Below are 21694 nucleotides of genomic sequence, written 5' to 3' on the forward strand. Positions count from 1 at the left end.
GGGAGGTCTCGAACTCCTTCACCCACTGGGCTAGTTTCTCAATCATTTGTTGGTAAGTAGAAGTGCTGGGGTCACCGAGCACTAGGCTCTATTGACTCATGTTGCCCTCCCCCTTTCCCCTATTGTGGCTTCTTTCACTCTCTCTTAAAGTGTCCCTTTGTGCCACAGTCACAACATCCGTCGCCACCTTGCCCCTTGTCCTGACATGCTGCCACCTTTTCTGGGCTACCCCCAGTGAGGACATAATGATCTTTGAAACCCTTTTTTTCTAATAGCCCCCCTCCACTCCCCCTCTCCCCTTCCAAATCCAAGCTGTGCAATCTTGCCATTTAGCCTATCTGTAGAAAATGGAAACAGGGATCTTTTACTCATCTCTAACTTGGACATGTCTGTGGCCATTTTCCTGATATCACTCGTATTATACAGTGCAATTAATTCTCTAACAATGGCTCCCAGGTCCTGCCCCATCATATGTGGCATGTATATCATTTATCTCATTGGCACCATGGGCAGGAGACAATACCCATCAACCTCTTCATTACTATCCTCTTCCTCCTCCAGAGGCTGACGTACTGACCCTATCACACATACCAGTCCCCTCTAGAGTGGCACGGTAGCACAGTGATTAGCACTGTTGCTTCACAAACCCAGGGTCCCAGGTTCAATTCCTGGTTTGGGTCACTGTCTGTGCGGAGTCTGCACGTTCTCCCCGTGTCTGCGTGGGTTTCCTCCGGGTGCTCTGGTTTCCTCTCACAGTACAAACATGTGCAGGTTAGGTGGATTGGCCATGATAAATTGCCCCTTAGTGTCCAAAAGGTTAGGTGGGATTACTGGGTTAAGGGGAAAGGGTGTGGAGGTGTGGGTTTAAATGGGGTGCTCTTTTCAAGGGCTGGTGCAGACCCGATGGGCCGAATAGCCTCCTTCTGCACTGTAAATTCCATGATTCTATGACTCAGGAGATGCCAATCTGGGGAATGGCAAGAGAACCCACTGCAGGAGGTGCAACCACACAATCAGATGGCAACAAGGAGAAGGAGAAATGCTATGTTAGATAGACTTAGGATTTTGAAAGCAATACCAGGTACTGATATCTTTCAATATAATTTGATCAGCCCCCTCTGCTGGTGAATATATGGGTATATCTTTCATCAATATACAAATACATACTGTCCTGAATTCTCAACTTTGCATAAGTGATTATGTTTTAAAATGTCTCAAAGTAAAACAGAAATTTCTGGAAATTCTGAAAGGAAAGAATTCCCAGTAAGCACATCACTACCCATGTGACTTCAGGTTGCCATGGGATGGGGGAGAAGTTCAGAAGAAACCAACCAATATGTTAGGTGACAGGTTTTTCAACTTCCCATGGTATCTCATGCAAAGAGGGCAGCTGCTTCAGAGAGGCAGGCAGAAGAAGGACTGGGAAATTTCCTCGAACAGGTGGAAAAACCGTTTGTGGTGTGAACGGGTGTGCATGAGCAGAAGGGGTGGACTGTGGAATATCGAGGTTGGTGAAGGCAATGGATTGAAGAACGTACACAAGTCACAAACAAGTTGAAACTTTGGCCCTAGCTGGGCTGATCTAATCAGTGTTGGGACAAAGGAGAAGGATGGCGCGGAGGCAGCAGGGCCAATGGGGTTTTGGCCGAATATGGTGAGACAGCAGACATGCTGACATCATGGTATTTGGAATGCAGCCAAGAATTTAGAAGTTGAAGCAAAAGAAGATTTGTCCTGAGGGCAGTCAGGAGGCAGTGACCTGGTGACTCACTGTTGTGGCGGATCAGCCTTCCCTTGTGAGCTCCAATTACTCAGCAGCTGGTAATTGTCTACAACTTGAAAATAAGTCGAAGTAAAGACCCTGTGTAAAGGGAACAATACTTCCTTGTGTATTTCATCATCCTAAGAGTAGGGGGTCCAACCCAAATCCATTGTCTGACAGAATTTTAGCCCAAACAGTGTGTTCCTGGAACAAAGTAAATGACAGGAAAGAGTATGGATGCATTAGCGTTGAAATACTTAACAGGGAAATTAGCTCTCAAGTAGAGGTGGGTAAAGGTCATCCTCAAAGAGGGTGATGAAGATGAACAATCTTCATCAGGAGGAAACCAGAGCACCCGGAGGAAACCCACGCAGAGACAGGGAGAACGTGCAGACTCCGCACAGACAGTGACCCAAGCCGGGAATCGAACCTGGGACCCTGGAGCTGTGAAGCAAAAGTGCTAACCACTGTGCGACCGTGCCGAGTCACTCAAGAATCTGTTTTAGGACTCCCAGCAACCTTCTCTCTCATCCCCTTGGCATCACTATCTAATGATGTGGCATCAGATTCCACATGCCCGCTGATGACATCCAAATGAGTGCAGCACTTCACCAGTTAACTGCTGGGCTGCAATTGAGGAAGAGGAGGCCAGTCTCCTCACGGACCTCGCTTTCATTTGCTAACTATGGGTCCGGTATTGCTTCTTCTTGGAGGCCTGCCACCGCTTTTCACATGGTGACCCAAGCACCGATCAGTGGGATGAATGCCAGAAAAATGCCATGTTACTTTCCCTTTGGCACATCCACCTCCAGTTCAGCAAGTTGGGAGTGAGAAGCCAGAAGAGGTTACAACAGAAGCAAGGTGAAGGCGGTTGAGGTCGACACTGTGGTAGTCACCACTGTTGTATTATATTGTATATATTGGTATTACGGTAAGGCCCCTGTACTACAGGTCCGGGGGTAGATCCCTGCCTGCTGGCTCCGCCCAGTAGGCGGAGTATAAATGTGTGAGATCTCCGAACAGCAGCCATTTCGCCAGCTGCTGTAGGAGGCCACTCATCTCTGTGTAATAAAGCCTCGATTATTCTCGACTCTTGTCGCGTCGTAATTGATAGTGCATCAATTTATTACACAGAGATTTTTCAGAGATGGACCTCTGCATTAAGCCAGATCGCCTGCAGCTGCATCCTCAAGCAGACAACGCCAAAAAGGACTTTGCACATTGGCTAGCTTGCTTGGAAGCATACATCGGATCTGTGCCAGACACAATCTCAGAAGCACAGAAGCTCCAGATTCTGTACACGCGGCTGAGTTCCAACGTCTTTGCCCTCGTCCGGGACGCGCCTACCTACGCAGAGGCCATGGCGCTACTGAAGGAGAATTACGTTCAGCAGACCAACAAGATCTACACCAGGCACATCCTGTCCACATGGCACCAACTTCCCGGTGAGTCGGTGGAAGATTTCTGGCGTGCCCTGCTCGCCCTGGTGAGAGACTATGATTGCCAGACCATTTCGGCCACTGAACATTTGAACCTGCTAATGAGAGACGTTTACCTTACGGGCAAGGGTCTGACTTCATCTGCCAGCGCCTCTTAAAAGGGGCCACGCTTGACCTCACAGCGACCAAGAAACTAGCGCTCTTGCTCACGGTCGCCTTACGCAACATACAGGCTTATGCCCCCAACCGCACGGCCCACCCCACCTGTGCATCGTGGACCCCGCCAGCGGCGACCCCATCGTGGACCCCATCAGCGACCACCCCCAGCCAACCACACGCCTGCGTAGCAGGCAGCCAACCAAACCCGGGGGACAAAAGTGCTACTTCTGCGGACAGACAAATCACCCCGGCAGCGCTGCCCAGCGCGGAGCGCGCTCTGCAAGGCCTGTGGCAGGAAGGGACATTTTGCTGCACTGTGCCATGCCCGCTCAATCGCTGCTATTGTCCCTGCAACCCCCACGTGCGGCCAGTGTGTGCCGCCATCTTCCTCTCCTCAGACCACGTGCGGCCCATGGGTGCTGCCATCTTGCTCCACCCACAACACGTGCGGCCCGTGGGCGCTACCATCTTGCTTGCCTCAGAACCAATGGGCGCCGCTATCTTGCCTGCCCCAGGACACATGCGGCCTGTGGTCGCTACCATCTTGCTTGCCTCAGAACCAATGGGCGCCGCCATCTTGCCTCCCAAGGGCACGTGCGGCCCGTGGGTGCCGCCATCTTACCCGCCTCAGGACCCCTGCCCGTCAGGCACCTCATCGGACCGCTCATCGCCTGAAACCGCCGACGACAAGCTGCGTCTCGCCTCGGTCACGATCGACCAGTCTCGACCGCACAACCTCACGACGCGTTGACAAATGTGAAGGTCGACGGGCACGAGATATCCTGCCTTCTGGACTCCAGGAGCACTGAGAGCTTCATCCACCCTGATACGGTAAGGCGTGCTCGCTCACGGTACACCCCGCTAACTAAAGAATCTCCCTGGCCTCCGGATCCCACTCCGTGGCGATCTGGGGGTACTGCATTGCCACCCTCACCATCCAGGGCATAGAGTTCAGCGGTTTCCGGCTCTACATCCTCCCCAACCTCTGCGCTGCCTTGCTACTTGGCCTGGACTTCCAGTGCAACCTCCAGAGCCTAACCCTGAAATTTGGCGGGCCCCTACCACCTCTTACTGTTTGCAGCTTCACGACCCTGAAGGTCGACCCGCCTTCCCTGTTTGCAAACCTCACCCCGGATTGCAAACCCGTCGCCACCAGGAGCAGACGGTACAGCACCCAGGACAGGACCTTCATCAGGTCTGAGGTCCTGCGGCTGCTGTGGGCAGGTATCATCGAAGCCAGCAACAGTCCCTGGAGAGCCCAAGTGGTAGTGGTGAAAACCGGGGAGAAAAACAGGATGGTCGTTGACTACAGTCAGACCATCAATCGGTACACACAGCTCAACGTGTACCCGCTCCCACGCATATCCGATATGATCAATCAGATTGCACAATACCGGGTCTTCTCGACAGTGGACCTGAAATCTGCCTACCACCAGCTCCCCATCCGTAAGGCGGACCGCCCGTACACTGCATTTGAAGCAGACGGCCACCATTTCATTAGGGTTCCCTACGGCGTCACCAACGGGGTCCGGTCTTCCAACAGGAGATGGACCGAATGGTTGACCGGTAGGGGCTGCGGGCCACTTTCCCGTACCTGGACAACGTCATCACCTGCGGCCACGACCAGCAGGTCCACGTCGCTAACCTTTCCAAATTTCTCCACACCGCCACACTCCTCAACCTAACTTACAACAAGGAGAAGTGTGTGTTCAGCATGAACCGATTAGCCATCTTCGGCTATGTGGTTCAGAACGGAGGTCTAGGGCACGACCCCGATCGCATACGCTCCCTCATGGAACTCCCCCTTTTCCACTGCCCCAAGACCCTAAAACGATGCCTGGGGTTCTTTTCGTAGTACGCCCAGTGGGTCCCTAACTATGCAGACAAGGCCGCCCACTCATCCACTCCACCGCTTTCCCCCTAATGGCCGAGGCTCACCAGGCCTTCAACCGTATCAAGGCCGATGTCGACAAGGTCGCGATGCATGCAGTCGACAAGACGCTCACCTTCCAAGTCGAGAGCGATGCATCAGACGTCGCTCTGGCCACCACCCTCAACCAGGCAGGCAGGCCCGTGGCATTCTTTTCCCGCATCCCCCATGCCTCCGAAATTTGGCACTCCTCCGTCGAAAAGGAGGCCCAAGCAATTGTTGAAGCTGTGTGACATTGGAGGCATTACCTGGCCGGCAGGAGATTCACTCTCCTCACTGACCAATGGTCGGTTGCCTTCATGTTCAATAACACACAGCGGGGTAAGATCAAAAATGCTAAGATCTTGAGGTGGAGAATCGAGCTCTCCATCTTTAATTACGAGATTTTGTATCGCCCCGGTAAGCTCAACGAGCCCCCCGATGCCCTGTCCAGAGGTACATGTGCCAGCGCACAAGTGGACCGACTCTGGACTCTGCACGACGATCTCTGTCACGCAGGAGTCCCCCGCTTTTACCACTTCATTAAGGCCTGCAATCCGCCCTACTCCATCGAGGAAGTCAGGGCTATCACCAGAGACTACCAGGTCTGTGTGGAGTGCAAACCGCACGTCTACCGGCCAGACCATGTGCACCTTGTGAAGGCCTCCCGCCCCCTTTGAACACCTCAGCGTGGACTTCAAAGGGCTCCTCCCCTCCACCGACCGCAACACGTAATTTCTTAATGTGGTTGAAGAGTATTCCCAATTCCCCTCCGCCGTCCCATGCCCCGATATGACGTCTGCCACCGTCATCAAAGCCCTCAACACCACCTTCGCTCTGTTTGGTTTCCCCGCCTACGTCCACAGCGACCGGGGATCCTCATTTATGAGCTGCGCCAGTACCTGCTCAACAGGGGCATTGCCTCAAGCAGGACGACCAGCTACAACCTCCGTGGAAACGTGCAGGTGGAGCGGGAGAATGGGACGGTCTGGAAGGTCGTCCAGCTGGCCCTACGGTCCAGAAATCTCCCGGCTTCCCACTGGCAGGAGGTCCTCCCTGATGCACTCCACTCCATTCGGTCGCTCCTGTGCATTACGACTAACAAAACCCCCCATGAACGTCTCTTTGCCTTCCCCAGGAAGTCCACCTCCGGGGTTTCGCTCCCAACGTGGAACGCAGCTCCAGGACTCATTCTCCTCCGCAAGCACATGCGGCCCCACAAGGCGGACCCGTTGGTTGAGAGGGTACAGGTACTCCACGCAAACCCGCAGTACGCCTATGTAGCGTACTCCGATGGCCGCCAAGACACAGTCTCCCTCAGGGACCAGGCACCAGTTGGGTCCCCCCCCCCCCCCCACTCTGCCCCGCCGCCACCCTCCCTCCCCCAAGTGCACCCACCACAGCCCCCACTCCAGGATAATCCGTCCTCCCCTTGCTCCCACCCGGGATGAAGAGGATTGCGACACGCTCCCAGAGTCACCGAAGACCAACCTGACGCCTGGGTCACCACCAGCACTGCGGCGCTCTCAACGACAGATCAAGGCGCCCAATCGTCTAAATTTGCAGCCTTCTCTGTAATTTTAAAACCAATCTGTATGTATATAGTTTTCCACCACCCCCGCTGGACTCATTTTTAACAGGGGGTGAATGTGGTAGTTACCACTGTTGTATTATATTGTATATATTGGTATTACGGTAGCCATTTCGCCAGCTGCTGTAGGAGGCCACACATCTCTGTGTAATAAAGCCTCGATTATTCTCTACTCTCGTCTCATCATAATTGATAGTGCATCAGACACCATGAAGTGTCAATAGGATTCACCGCCAACATTTTCCTTCATTCTCCAGTTCTACAGGTAAATATTGGGTGCTATTACAAAGCAAAAGTCAGTACTGTGTGTTCACATTCTACATCCCTGTCTATGGACTAACTATTGGTATTCTTGGGATAGATTGAAATCCATTACATTGAGATTACAAAATTGGGTTTTATGCATTTCACCTTATGTTTAGAATGAAACGTGATCTTTGTACAGCCGTGCGATCCTGCATATTATTGTTTGTTTGTATTGCGTTCTAATGACCATTTCTGAAAACAAAAGATTTCTAGGAAACTATCTGTCACGTTGGAAGGTGGTAGCATTGCTCTTTACACTGAACAAAGCAAGATGGTAAATGAATAGAGTTGCAATTTAGTCATATTTTTCCTGAGTCCAGTCAAATCACAAGTCATATTTCTCCACCTTCCAAGCCAAAGTCAAGCCACAAGTCATTTTGTAAAAGTGAAAGTCAGCGACATGCCCTTTTCTGTTTTTTACTTTACATCATCATATTCTGCAAATTTGATATGGATTAAAATGTAAAAGTGGAAGTTAAGGAAGGCTTTTGTCCTATTTGTTAACTGAGCAACAATAATCCTCAGCTGTAGAATATTCCTGTTGTCAGATTAACTTTGCCCACTCTCTGGACACAAATACTCTGACAGTAGTGACAGGATAATTGATTGTAAATTTAATAGTAGCCTAAATGTTACAAGTACTTCTTACAGCCATTCATGATGAAATATTTCATTGACAACACTACAACTAATATAGTATCTGCAGTCATTCAGAACTATAAATGCAGAAAAGAGTGGCGTTTCTTCAAATGTAGCATATGAAAAACTGCAATCAACTCCTGAAAAAAATAATGCCCAGATTTACTTTTCAATTTGGCATTTTGGTTGATGAATGAAATTTGATGTCGTCACTGGGCCACCAAACACTTTTGTACCATGTTTTACAGGCAGCAATTCGTGACCGAACTTTCATAACTTTTATAGCCAAATGACACGACATTTGATGACTACATGATTGTTGGATCGCTTGTGAGAGCAACAAACATGTTACATGTGAAACAATACACGAAGGGACCACAACATTTCAGCAGCCACGTTTTGTACATGTAAAACTGGTGAGCATCCGCATTTCTATGCTGATGATGTGTCCCCTGGTCCTCCTTCCACCGCAACTCCCCCCCGCCTTTATTGTCCCCTCTCTCTGCCTCCTTCCCCTCTTTCACCAGTTTCCCACATTCCCCAAACTTGTCCACTGACCATCTCCCCCAACCCTTGCCCCATGGAAAGCTTGGTATGGGGCAGCCATGAGATTTTTTGGGCCTTTATGGGAGGGTTAGGAGTGACCAGGGAGGGTCATAGAGTCATGTAAGAGTCTGGATGCGACAATGGAAGAGATAGCGAGGCGGCCATGAAAAGGTCAGGTCTTGCAAAGCCTTTGTGTTTGGGCTTGGGGAGGGCACTGCATGTCAACGGGAGTAAGGACAAGTAATTTTATTCAGTCATGAGTTGCCATTGTGTCTTCAACCTCTGGGCTGTTTCTACTGAGGCCAACAAACATCCCTCGCCTCTCATGAGGTGAGTGAAAAAGGAAGGAATGGTGAATCTGGCACTTCTGCAGTGCCAGATTGACAAGCTGCTCAGCCAGTCACTGCGATGGATATCTAGCAATCCATTCTCCAAATTTGCTAATCAAATGGATCAGTGATGGATGGGCACTGATAGGACGACAACAAAACCTATCCTGGATTACATACATCATGGCTCCCATTGCAAGATTGATTGACGTTATCGGGCCGGGATTGAAAAAATACTGTCTGTTTTAAGCAGAGGATTGTTGCCAAGTCACTTTTGTCTAAGGCAATTGACAAGTCAGCAAAGTGATGGAAGGAGTCGCCAACAGTGCTATCAAGCGGCACTTACTCAGAAATAACCTGCTCATGGACACTCAGTTTGGGTTCTGCCAGGGTCACTCAGCTCCTGACCTCATTACAGCCTTGGTTCAAACATGGACGAAAGAGCTGAGTGCCAGAGGTGAGGTGAGAATGACTACCTTGACATCAAGGCAACACCGGGTATAAAATCAAGGAGCCCCAGCTAAACTGGAGTCGATGGAATCAGGGGGAAAACTCTCCAATGGTTGTAGTCATCCCTGGCACAAAGGAAGATGGTTGTGGTGGTTGGAGGTCAATCATCTCAGCTCCAGGACATCACTGCAGGAGTTCCTCAGGGTAGTGTTCTAGGCCAAACCATCTTCAGCTGCTTCATCAATGATTTCCCTTCCATCGTAAGGTCAGAAGTGGGGATGTTTGCAGATGGCTGCACAATGTTCAGCTCCATTCGCGACTCATCAGATAATGAAGCAGTCCATGTTCAAATGCAGCAAGACCTGAACAATATCCAGGCTTGGGTTGACAAGTGGCAAGTTCCATTCATGCTGCACAAGTGCCAGGCAATGACCATCTCCTACAAGAGAGGATCTAACCACTGCCCCTTGACATTCAATGGCATTACGATCGCTGAATCCCCCACAATCAACATCCTGGGGGGTTACCATTGATCAGAAACTGAACTGGACTAGCCATATTAATACCGCAGCTACCAGGGCAGGTGAAAGGCTAGGAATTCTATGGCGAGTAACTCACCTCCTGACCCCCAAAGACTGTCCACCATCTACAAGGCATAAGTCAGGAGTGCAATGGAATACTCTACACTTGCCTGGATGAGTGCAGCTCCAAAAACACTGAAGAAGCTCAGCACCATCCATGACAAAGCAGCCCACTGGATTATTCCCCCTTCCATTTAAAAAATATTCAAACCCTCCACTACCAATGAACAGTGGCAGGCATATGTCCCATCGACAAGATGCACTGCAGTAACTCACCAATGTTCCTCAAACAACACCTTCCAAACCCACGACCACTACCATCTAGAAGGACAAGAGCAGCAGATACTAGGGAGGTTCCCTTCCAAGTCACTCACCACCCTGACTTGGAAATATATCACCGTTCTTTCACTGTCGCTGGGGCAACATCCTGGCACTCCCTCCCTGACAGCACAGTGGATGTACCTACACCTCAGGGACTGCAGCGGTTCAAGAAGGCACTTCACTACTACCTTCTGAAGGGCAACTAGGGATGGGCAATAAATGCTGTCCTAACCAGCGACGCCCACATCCTGTAAAATGACTAAATAAATAAAACAAGTCACAAAAAAAGCTTCACTCAAATCCAAGTCACTGACTCAAGTCAACAATCTATAAACTTAAGGGGCGGGATTCTCCGTTGCGCCGGCAGCGCACCCACGCCTGGGGATTTCCTGACGGCGTGGGGCTGCCCACAATGGGAAGCCCCATTGTCCAGCTGGCGGGACAGAGAATCCCACTGCCGGTGGGGGCGCGCAGTACAGAGAATCCCGCCCAAGGTGTTAAAAACGCCTTTCATCATCTATCGTACATTTGTGATGAGGATCTCAAAAAAATGGTAAACAATCGGAAAGCTCGCTGATGTCAGTCAGCCAGAGACGTGCCCTTTGTAAGTCTATGTTGAATGTGCATCAATGCTCAGCCCCTTCCCCTCCATGAACCACAAGAGGGAAGTTTGAATTGTTCCTATAGAGAAAGGAGACCAATGTGGCTGGAATTCTCATTTAGAGACTTTTACACGCATGACTTGCTTCACACTCATTTGATTCATGAACTGCTATAGGATTGATGCACAGACACAAATTGTGGTCTTGAGATGTTTTTATTTATAATCCATCTACTAGCCCACTTCCTTTGACTCCAGGATGTAGGTATTGAATTAGTCTTTGTCCTTACCCGTTCTGAATGTTGCCCACATGTTCTAACAGTACCATGTGCCTTTAGACAATTGTGTTACTTGCCGTTCTGCAGACAAAATGGGAACAAACAAACAATGCTGCAAATTCCTCTCCATTGTCAAAACGGCGACACTACGATAAATTGATATAAAATTACATACACCGCACATATCTTCCTTGCTTTAATATTTATATTTATATGCTCTTGGCAAGTAGATGTCACTGGCAATATTGGCATTTATTTCTCATTTCTTTTTTTTTAAATTTAGAGTACCCAATTCGTTTTTTTCCAATTAAGGGGCAATTTAGTGTGTTCAATTCAAACTCCATGTGGGGGGTGAAAGAACCCCGAGCGGGATTCTCCGATTCTGGGGCTAAGTGTTGACGCCATCGTAAACGCCGGCCGTTTTACGACGCCGTCAACTGGCCCCTAGGATCAGCGACCCTGCACTGCACAGGGGGCCAGCACGCACTGGAGAGCCTCACGCTGCTCCAGCTGCTGATACGAGCATCAGCACGGGCGGCGCGAGTTCGAGCATGTGCGCCATGGCCGGCGCGAGTTTGCACATGCGCGTGGGTTGCCTTTGTTCCTCCGCGCCGGGCCCCTGTCGGTCTCCGCCATGTTGCGTCGGGGCCCGGCGGGATAGGCCCGCCCGCCAATCGGTAGGCCCCGATCACGGGCCAGGCCACGGTGGAGGCCCCCCCTGGAGTCAGATCCCCCTCTCCTCCACCAGGCCGTCCCCCGCAGCATGAATATCGAGGTCCCACCGGGTAGGACCACACGAGAACGACGCCGGCGGGACTCGGACGAACTCGGCGGGCACTCGACCCATCGCGCGGGGAAAATCGCTGGGGGGGGGGGGGGGGTGGGGACCGCGGCGGCGCCATTGGGCCGGAGAATCGTCGGACTGGCGTTGCAGCAGTGTCGCGTAATTCGTGCCCCCCTCCAGCAATTCTCCGCTCCGGCACGGGATCGGAGACTTCCACCCCCTTCTCCCGATATGTATCAAATGTTTTTCAGTTGAAACATTAAAATGTGATTAGTTGTTCTCCAACCACGACTACAACAGAGGTAGCAATCAAATTCCTTGGCCTATACATTGAGAAGGGCTTTCAGAACTGGATTTGTCAAGCAGAAGCAGGGGAATCTGAATAGGTTACTGATGGAGCAAAAGGAATCTCTCTCTCTCTTTTAAGTTATGTAAAGTCTTATCTCTGCATTCTAAAAACGCAGCAGAAGCGATAATGTATGGCCATTGGAAAGAACTTCAGGAGAAACATATCGATATCTGGAAGAAAATTACAGGTAGAAAAAAGGAAATTCTCTACAAAAATGCAGTTAGAGGGACTTCAATTCATATCGGGGATTTTATACAAACCAGCTAACTTGAAATGGCAGTAACATTGAACAATGTACACCTCAAGGACAAGGATAAGATTTAACCATATATTAATTTAACTTTGACAAAGGGTCATCTGGACTCGAAACGTTAGCTCTTTTCTCTGCCTACAGATGCTGTCAGACCTGCTGGGATTTTCCAGCATTTTCTCTTTGGTTTCAGATTTCAGCATCCACAGTAATTTTCTCTTATTAATTTAACTTTTTGTTTGGACTCTTAACTTTCCTTCTCTCTGATACCTGTGTGCCTGTAACTTTTCATTGTTTAATCGTTTTCCTTCAGGTATAGTAGCTAATAAACCAGGCGCGGGATTCTCCATTGCCCGAAATCGAAATCGGGTTCGGCAATTGGGCGGAAAATGGCTCCTGACGCCAAAATCGCAGGAGGCTCCGGTTTGACACCGGGTCGTGATGCTCCGCCACCTCCAAATCAGCGTCATCGAATCGCGCGCCGCGGGCAATCATAACCCCGTTTGAATATCATTATTCGCCCCACCCGCGATGCTCTACTTCCGATGTGCCAAGTTCCTGACAGCGCAGGGCATGTGTGGTCTCAGCGGTCTTGAACTTGGCGTGACGGCTGCAGAGAGAGAGAGAGAGGGCGTGCGGACAGTGTCCAGCACCACCCTACTCCGCCGAGAGCCATGCCGCTGGCTGTGGGGCGCCTGCCAGGGTCGGAGGGAGTAGTGGGGGGTGGGCCAGGAGATAGGCTGTGTGGTCAGGGTGGACGGGTATGTGGTCCAGCACAACCAGCGCCATCTTTTCCGGTGATTGGTGCGTTTGTGGGGGTTGTAGGCATATGCGTGGCTGCAGCTTGTCAGCCCTGTGCGTGTCCAGCACAGATCCGACGATTCTCCCACTGTTTTCCACGTGTTCCATGGGTGTTTAACGAGGCGCTGGTGCTATCCCCTCATGGGTAGCAGAATCGGTGCAGGTGTGGCGCCGGCTTTTCTGTCGTGAAACACCACCGCTCCTCCATTGGTGTCAGCACTTAGACGCAGGAATGGAGAATGCAGCCCCAGTTCTTTTATTGACTCGAGATCTCCATGCTTCCCTCCTTATTGTTCACTGCATTGATAGTAAAACATACATTTCGGATTTTGGATAAATTAAACCTTTCTTGTGACCAACCAAGGAGGCTGAATAGATGGGAGCCAGTTCACTCCTCCTCAACTGTTCTTAACAATGGCCATGAATGGGGAGTTGGATAAACTAACAGTTGATTGTGCTCCTGGGGGAGGCAGTTGTGTAATTATAAATGTGTCCCCTGTGTCCTGCCATTGGTGCTGGTTATTGCGTGGCTGGACATATGTGGAATAACGGCTGGCAGATATAGTGGGGAGTAGAGTCATAGAATCATAGAATCCCTCCAGTGCAGAATGAAGTCACTCGGCCCATTGAGTGTGCACCCACACTCCGAAAGAGAGCTCTACCAAGGTGCATTGCCCCACCCTATCCCAGTAACTTAACCTGCACATCCCTGGACACTAACGGGCAATTTAGCATGGCCAATCCACCTAACCTGCACGTCTTTGAATAATCGCATCGCCTAGAAATTCAATGCCATACAGATCGTTATGTCCTCTAGTAGAGCTATATAAAATTTGGAGTCTTACAGTAGGGCATAGATCTTAGAATCCCTACAGTGCGGAAGGGGGTCATTCACCCCATCAAGTCCACACCAACATTCCGAAAGAGCACCCTACCGAGGCCCACCCCCCTGCCCTATTCCTGCAACCCCACCTAACCTTCGTATCTTGGGACACTAAGGGGAAATTTAGCATAACCTATCCACTCAACCTGCACATCTTTGGACTGGACTTAAGTAGGCCAGGTAATAAACATGATGGCTGCGTGAATAACTTACTTTAGATATCAAAGCTCACAGAGATGAGATTAATTGTGAATTCCCAAAAATTAATTCCTGAAATAAAGTATGCAACAAAGGTGGGGGTTTGATCCTGAGACTTGGCTGTGTTTGTAAGAGCGTATTTACATTAATTTTAGATCAATCAGGGGATTTTTATTCTTGGTCAAATTACTGGATGATCTTGTTTATGGTCATTTCCCCTGTGAAAATCCACCTACAGGACTGATCTAATGAGTCAGCAATTGCCACAAGTCGTACTTATGTAATTCATGCGTAAGTCAACAGACTACAGATGAAAAAATGTTTTTCAAAAATCCAGGGTTGACCTAGTATTAACACAGCGACTACTCCGATGATCTGCTAGAGGACAATTTTCCTATTTGTTGAAGAACTTTGCTACTTTCTGATGTGTATCCCACTAGCCTGTTTGAAAAGATAGCAGAAGCAGTGAAGGCATGTCACTGAAGTAATTTTAACTACACTCCTGTAATATGTACTTTCAGAGGCTTTTTTAATAGAACAAAGGGGCTTCTAAAGCCATTACATGTGGTACTTGCTTGAAACAAGTCCAAAGTACCTCTACCCTAGGAGAACCCTGGAGAGATTCCCCTTACGGTTACGTTGCCCTTAAAGGGACAATCACCTCATCCCTCGCCCTTTAACTTTTCAAAACAATCTTCATTAACCAATTTACTTCATCACAAATTCCAACTATACATTATACACATATGTCGGAGAATTATAAATCAAGTATTTGAGGAGGTTATAGGGTGTCTTGTAGAGTGTAGTCTGTAGTCTGAGATGCCACTACAGGATCAGCATTAACAGAAACTGCAATAACGGGTACCTCTTCTGGCCCAGGCGATCCATCACTATTTGCTTCCATGAAATCAGTTACATCAATAACAGGTCGATGAGGTAATTTGATGGTTATGGATTCGAAAACATTTATTGATGGCAAAAACTGACTGCTGGAGCATCTCTCCTCTCCACAAGTGGTCCACGTGATTATGGGGCAGCACGGTAGCACAAGTGGATAGCACTGTGGCTTCACAGCACCAGGGTCCCAGTTTTGATTCCCCGCTGGGTCACTGTCTGTGCGGAGTCTGCACGTTCTCCCAGTGTCTGCATGGGTTTCCTCCGGGTGCTCTGGTTTCCTCCCACAGTCCAAAGATGGGCAGGTTAGGTGGATTGGTCATGATAAATTGCCCTTAGTGACCAAAAAGGTTAGGCAGTGTTATTGGGTTTCGGGGATAGGGGGAAGTGAGGGCTTCAGTGGGTCGGTGCAGACTCGATGGGCCGAATGGCCTCCTTCTGCACTGTATGTTCTATGTTCTATTATGAATGATCCATCCCTCCATGTTTACTTGGAATGAAAGGGGTCCAGTTCAGAGACAATAATTCCAGGGATCCAACGTGGTCCAGTACTGAAGATTTTCACATCTGCAGGTCCATCTACCTTAAATGCCTGTGTTCTACTATACAAATAGTGGCTTGTTTTCTGATTGATGACTTTCGCTGATCTCTATCGTCCCTGGCAAATTTGGAAATATGAGGCTCAGTTTCGTTCTGAGATTACATTTTAGTAGCAGTTTTGCTGGTGGAACTCCCATTGTTGCATGTGGAGTGATACAGAAGTAAAGAAGGAAGTGTTTGAATTTGTTTTCCAACGTTGCTCCTGACTGTTTCTTTAAGCCAACCGTGAAAGTTTGAATGGCTCCCTCGGCTAGTCTGTTTGATGCTCGGTTGTAAGGCCCAGTTCTGATGTGTTAAATATCGTTGAGCGTGGCGAAGTTTTGAAATTCAGCACTTGTTAATACTGTTCTATTGTCGGTCACAATGGGTGGGATTCTCCGTCCCACCTCACCCGTTTTCTGGTGCGCTCGCCCCTGCCAGTAGTGGGATCCTCCATCCCGGCAGCACCAAGCCGTCGGGAAATCCACAGGCATGAATGCACTGCCGGCCGAGTGGAGGATCCCGCCGACGGAGAATCCAGCCCAATGACTTTGGGTAATCATTGAGTTGAAAAGCATTGGCACAATCTTTTAATGGTAACATGTAATGTAGGTGACTTAACCTCAAAAATCTCCATCCATTTAGAGTGTGCATCAATCATAAGCAAAAACATTGTGCCCAGGAATGGCCCACCATAATTTAAATGGATTTGTATGAATGGCTTGCCATACCCATGGGTGTAGAGGAGCTGTACCATGTAACCTTTGTAGGAGTTGGCACTGTTAACGGTTCTTGACTAGCCTCTCGATATCTGCATAAATGTCAGGCCACCACACATAACTCCTGTCAAGCATCTTCATCTTCGAGTTCGCTGCGTAATTCAGTTAGTAGCAGCTCTCTGCCTGGTACAGGAATGGCCTCTCTTGCTCTCCAGATTCTGATGCCATCCTGACAGGTCAATCGATTTTTGTGGGTAAAGAATGGTTTCCCCTCATCATAAACTGTCTCATTTACCCATCCTATAAATATCTTGGGTGGGATTCTCCATCCAGCGAATCCGGAATTGTGGAACGCGATTGGGCGGAAAATCCCATGTGAGGCCAAAATTGTGGCGGGCACCGAGCATGCGACAGAATGACGCGCTCCGGAGCCTTGTCAGTGGCGTGAATGCGTACTACTCTGCCCATACAGTAAACACCGTTGGCATATCATTAATGGGACTGACTGGATATTCATATGGGCTCCCGCAATGCTCTGCCTCCGCCAGGAGGAATTACCGACGGCGAGTATCACTTGTGGTTTTAAAAGCGGGAAACAACCGCTGTGGTTGCTGAGGGCGAGAGAGGAGGTAGGACGTGCAGAGGTGCAATTGTGGGTTGCTGGTCCTGCCGCTGGGCTGGGCTGGAGGGGGGTCTGCCTGGGAGGGGAGCGGCGGGGCGGGGGGGAGGGGTGACGGGCGTGACCAGGGAATGGGCCGTGGGGTCAGGGTGACACCACTGGGACCAGGGTGTCCAGGCACGGACCGCCATTGCCGCAGCCTGCAAGGCAGCCACCTTGCTGCACACCCCGTTGGCTGCCCACCATGGCCCGTGGTTGCGCAGCGTGTCACCGGCCCTCACCCCACCATCCCTGCACTCCACCCTGCACCCTCCACCCACCACCCCCGCATTCCAGCCCCCTCCTCCCCACCTGCTCTCCCTCTACCAACTGCCTCTCCCTCCCCAAACCAGGCGCCATTCTCCAGTGGGGCACCAGCATGGGTTTCCTTCGGGTGCTCCAATTTCCTCCCACAAGCCCAGAAAGACGTGCTGTTAGGAGGTGAGTTGGACATTCTGAATTCTCCCTCTGTGTACCCAAACAGGCGCCTGAATGTGGCGACTAGGGGCTTTTCACAGTAAATTCATTGCAGTGTCAATGTAAGCCTACTTGTGACATTAATAAAGATTATTATTAATATTATTATTATGCGGCCCACCCGCCCGAGGGCAATGGCCACAATAACTCCTACAGGAGGCCAGCGGATTCGGCCGCAGAGCGTACCATTGAATTGGCACGAGCAGGCACCGGTACTCCATGGGTGCCCGTCAGCAGGGAAGGTGCCTATTCCTACCCATTCAAAGATGATTGATTAACTCGAAGGGGGTTGAGTTGTTTTATTGGGAATATAACTAGGTAAGATGAATGGCCACAACCTGAACCATTAACTCTGTTTCTCTCTCCACAGATGCTGCCAGACCTGTTGAATATTTCCAGCATTTTCTGTTTCTGCTTCAGATTTCCAGTAACTGCAGTATTTCGCTTTTGGGTAAAGTTTGAATTGTTGAATCTGTGTTTGAGTATATTAATGATGAAAAGCACACCCAGCATCTTGTTCTACAGTGGTTGTGGGCAAAAGAGCCAATTACAAATTGAAGTACAGGTTGTTTTTCAAGGATTGATTTGGCAAACCTATCCGTGTGTTCGATATTAGTCTTCTGGAAATTATTGTAAACATTTGATTCGTAGAAAAATTTCACAAATCGAATTAAACATTTTGATGAGTGTTACGGATGTGAGGGAGACCACAGCCAAGAAACGTGCACTGCAGAGATTTTGTCTGCTCGACGTGTAATAGGAAGGGCAACATTCAGGCACAGTGCCACGACAGACAGGGCACACGCAGTTTTTAAAAAACACAATGGGCACGATTCTCTGGAAAAATTTCAAAGTGAGGCAGCAAGCGGGAATTACTGCGAGCTTCCCGTCGCTCGGCCCAGTGAGGCCGGGAATGCTATTCAACGTTAATTGGTCCACTTAATGAGGCCTTGTGGGCTTCTCACCGCAAATGAAGGCTCGCCAGCAGATTTGCCGGCACCGCGCTCGGCAGCCCCCCCGCTAACAAGGTCGAGCAGCACTTAAGCTGCACTTGCTTGGCCAACCCCAGCCAGCTCGCAACAATGGCGCCGAGGAGACCAGCCCCAAGATTCAGGGACGCAGATCTGGGGAGGCTGCTAGACGCCAGGAAGGATGTCCTGTTCCCCCGGGGATCCTGGAGGGTCAGCCAGAGGGTAGCCAGTGCTGCCTGGGATGAGGTTGCGGCAGCTGTGAGCTCAGGATGTGTGACCAGGAGGGTTGACCTCCAGTGCCGTAAGAAGGTCAATGACCTACACCGGGCTGCACGGGTGAGTAGACACTAACGCCCCCCACCCCCAAGAGGACGTCCAACCCCCAACTCCCCATGCAACCCCAACCCTCCAACCCCTCCTCCCTTCACACCCCCCTCCCAAAACTATGAACCACCCGTGTGGCTAACCATGTCCCCCTCTGTTTCTCCTCAGGAAAAGCTCTCCCATAATCGTCGGGAGAGCGCCCAGATTGGCGGAGAGCTGCCGGACATAAGCATCCTCACCTCCTTTGAGGAGCATGCCCTGGTGGTGACAGGGGTGGCCAAGGACAGGGCGGTCACCCATGCGGAAGCTGGCGGATGCCACAGAGGTGAGGAACCTCCGTGCTCCACCCAGAGGACCTGTCAAGTAGTTATTGCCTTGCTGACTGACCCATCCCTCCCACTGACCACATGTCCATTGTCCCGCAGGTCCTCCAGCCAGCAGTGCCAGCCCATCTCGGGCGGCACCCTCTCCAGGCTTCCTGGAGAACACTCGGAGGGGAGCTCCGAGGATGCAACCGTTATAGTCACGGCACAGCTGTCAATCCCATCCTTCACTAGTGCAGATACACACACCTCGGTGGGACATGTTAGTGGACTGGCTTCTGGGGCACAATCTGGTGAGCACCACACTGCTGATGATGCACATTAGGTGGAGGCAGGAACCCCCAGACAAGACAACAGTTGGAGGGCTGCTGGATCCCAGGACCCAGCTGCGCCTCAGCCTGATGGTGAGACTGTGGCTCAGAGATATCCAGAGCTGATGGAGACGATGTGTGGCACCGAGGCCAAAACTGCTAGGGTGGCGACCGTAGTGGAGAGCCCGGTACACGACATCGGCACCATGAGTGAATGTGTCCAAGGCATTGCCATGACTGAGGATCTCGGCAGAATGTCCAACTCGCTGGTGGATGTGACCCAGTACCAGGCCGAATGATGAGGTCCTGCGGGACATGTCCCGCTCTCAGATGGGCATGGAAGAGGCACTGGGGAACTTGTCCCAGTTGCAGGTGGGCATTGCCGAGGCACTACAGAGCGTGTCCCAGTCACTAAGGAGCATCGCCGAGGGCGTCGACACGACGATCCAGACATTGGGGAACCGCCAGGGCTGACCGAGCCAGATGATGTAGGGGCAGCTGGTGCATGAAAACCCAGGGCCCTATGGGCACCGGCCAGGAGGAGGGGGTGCTGGGTGCCAACCCGGACCCATCCCATGGAGTGACAACAGTGGTCACCAGCTCCCCCGAGTCCCACTCCTCTGATGTGCCGCATCTCGAAGTCAGCACATGGGACAGATCAACACGGCTGTGCATGTGCCGCTAACAAGTGCGCCGGGGCGCTCTGGCCTGAGCCGTCAGAGGACTCCCGCCAGTGTCATTGAAGGCCATAGCACGGGACGAGGTAGGCAGCTGGCTGCCTTCACCCTAGATGTGCATCATGGGGAAACACCAAGGCATAGTGGTAGAGCTATGCAGGCCAAGCATGTTGAGGATCACTGAGGACACTGGGGGAGCGGGGAGTGCATGGGGAGGAAGATAGGGTTGGGGAGAGAGGGTTGTGGTTTGGGGGATGGCACCATTGGGAGAGTGGGGGATTGTAAAACACATGAAACACCTTTGTGCACAACCATTATGACGCCTCTGTCACTTTCTTCCGCAATGTGGGCTGACCTTTGAACCCTTGGCCCACCTCTCCAGGCATCTCCCCCTCCCCATGGCACCCACCAACCATCCCTCCCTCCACCTGTGGACATGACCCTGGAGATGTATCCCATCCCCTGGGTGTTTGGAAGTTGGCTGTTGCATGTGTGATGTTGCCTCCCGCAGTGTTAAAGCACAGTGTCCAGGCATCAGGGTCCGATTGGGATTCCAGGCAATGACTCCCACATGCTGCATGGCCGGTCCACCCATGGGAATCTACTTGGGTTGTGTGAAGTGCTCACTTAACTATGATTGCCAATTCCCTATCAGCAATAGCCTTCAGCCGCATGTCCAGAGGCCTCGGCAGTCAATGGGGGTTTTGGGTGTTGGTGGGGCAGATGGGCAGGGTCAAAGGTTGCCCCAGAATGGATAAGCAATCCAGGGTTGGCATGGTGGTGACACAAGGGGTTGCTCCCTAGTTCCCCCCCACACCTCCCCCATCCTCCTATACCGTCCACCCCTGCGGAGGTTCCCCCACCGAGCACGAGGGTGGCAATCCCAATGGCCCCAGGCTCTTTGCCTGTGAGACAAGATGGATACTCACCTCCTTGCTTCCCACAGAAGCCCTTCTGCCAGGTTCACATTTCTCAAAAGGAGTACTAATCGGCAAGAGCGTCAGAACTTGCTGGGAAGGCCGCTGAATGACAGGAGGCCGTTGGATATGGGGTGGCCCCCGTTAATTGTATGGAAATTGAGCTTAGGTAGTGATAATTGGTTTCTTGACTCGTTACGGCGAGATCCTGATTTTGCCTAATGGAGCGGGCTGGTTGCATCGCAAACTGTTTGGTGCCTGGCTCGGTTCTCGCTTTTGGCCTCTCCCGCTATTCACCAGCCTCGTTTCGCTTGAGAGCGTAACAAGTCGGATGTTCGCACCCAATGACTCCACTGCATAAAGTGAAGAAAAACCCCGAAAACGAATCCAATATTTACAGGTTTAATATGGTTAAAGCAAGCAAGATGGCACCCATTGACATAGCTCTTATTGTCAACGGGCAACCATTGAACATTGAGGATGGTACAGGGGCATTAACCACAGTGGTGGTGATAAAACTTACAAGTCCCTTCAAGGAGGGTACTGTGGCCATCTAAAATGGCCACCCACAAAGAATGATGGGAAATGTGGTCAGCTTTGGGACACAGACAAGCTGCAGCTTGTGGCTTTGCAAACAACCACTCAGACATATGCAGGAATTCACACCT

This window comes from Scyliorhinus torazame, chromosome 7, assembly GCF_047496885.1.
Source record: "Scyliorhinus torazame isolate Kashiwa2021f chromosome 7, sScyTor2.1, whole genome shotgun sequence".
In the NCBI taxonomy this organism is placed as follows: Eukaryota; Metazoa; Chordata; class Chondrichthyes; order Carcharhiniformes; family Scyliorhinidae; genus Scyliorhinus; species Scyliorhinus torazame.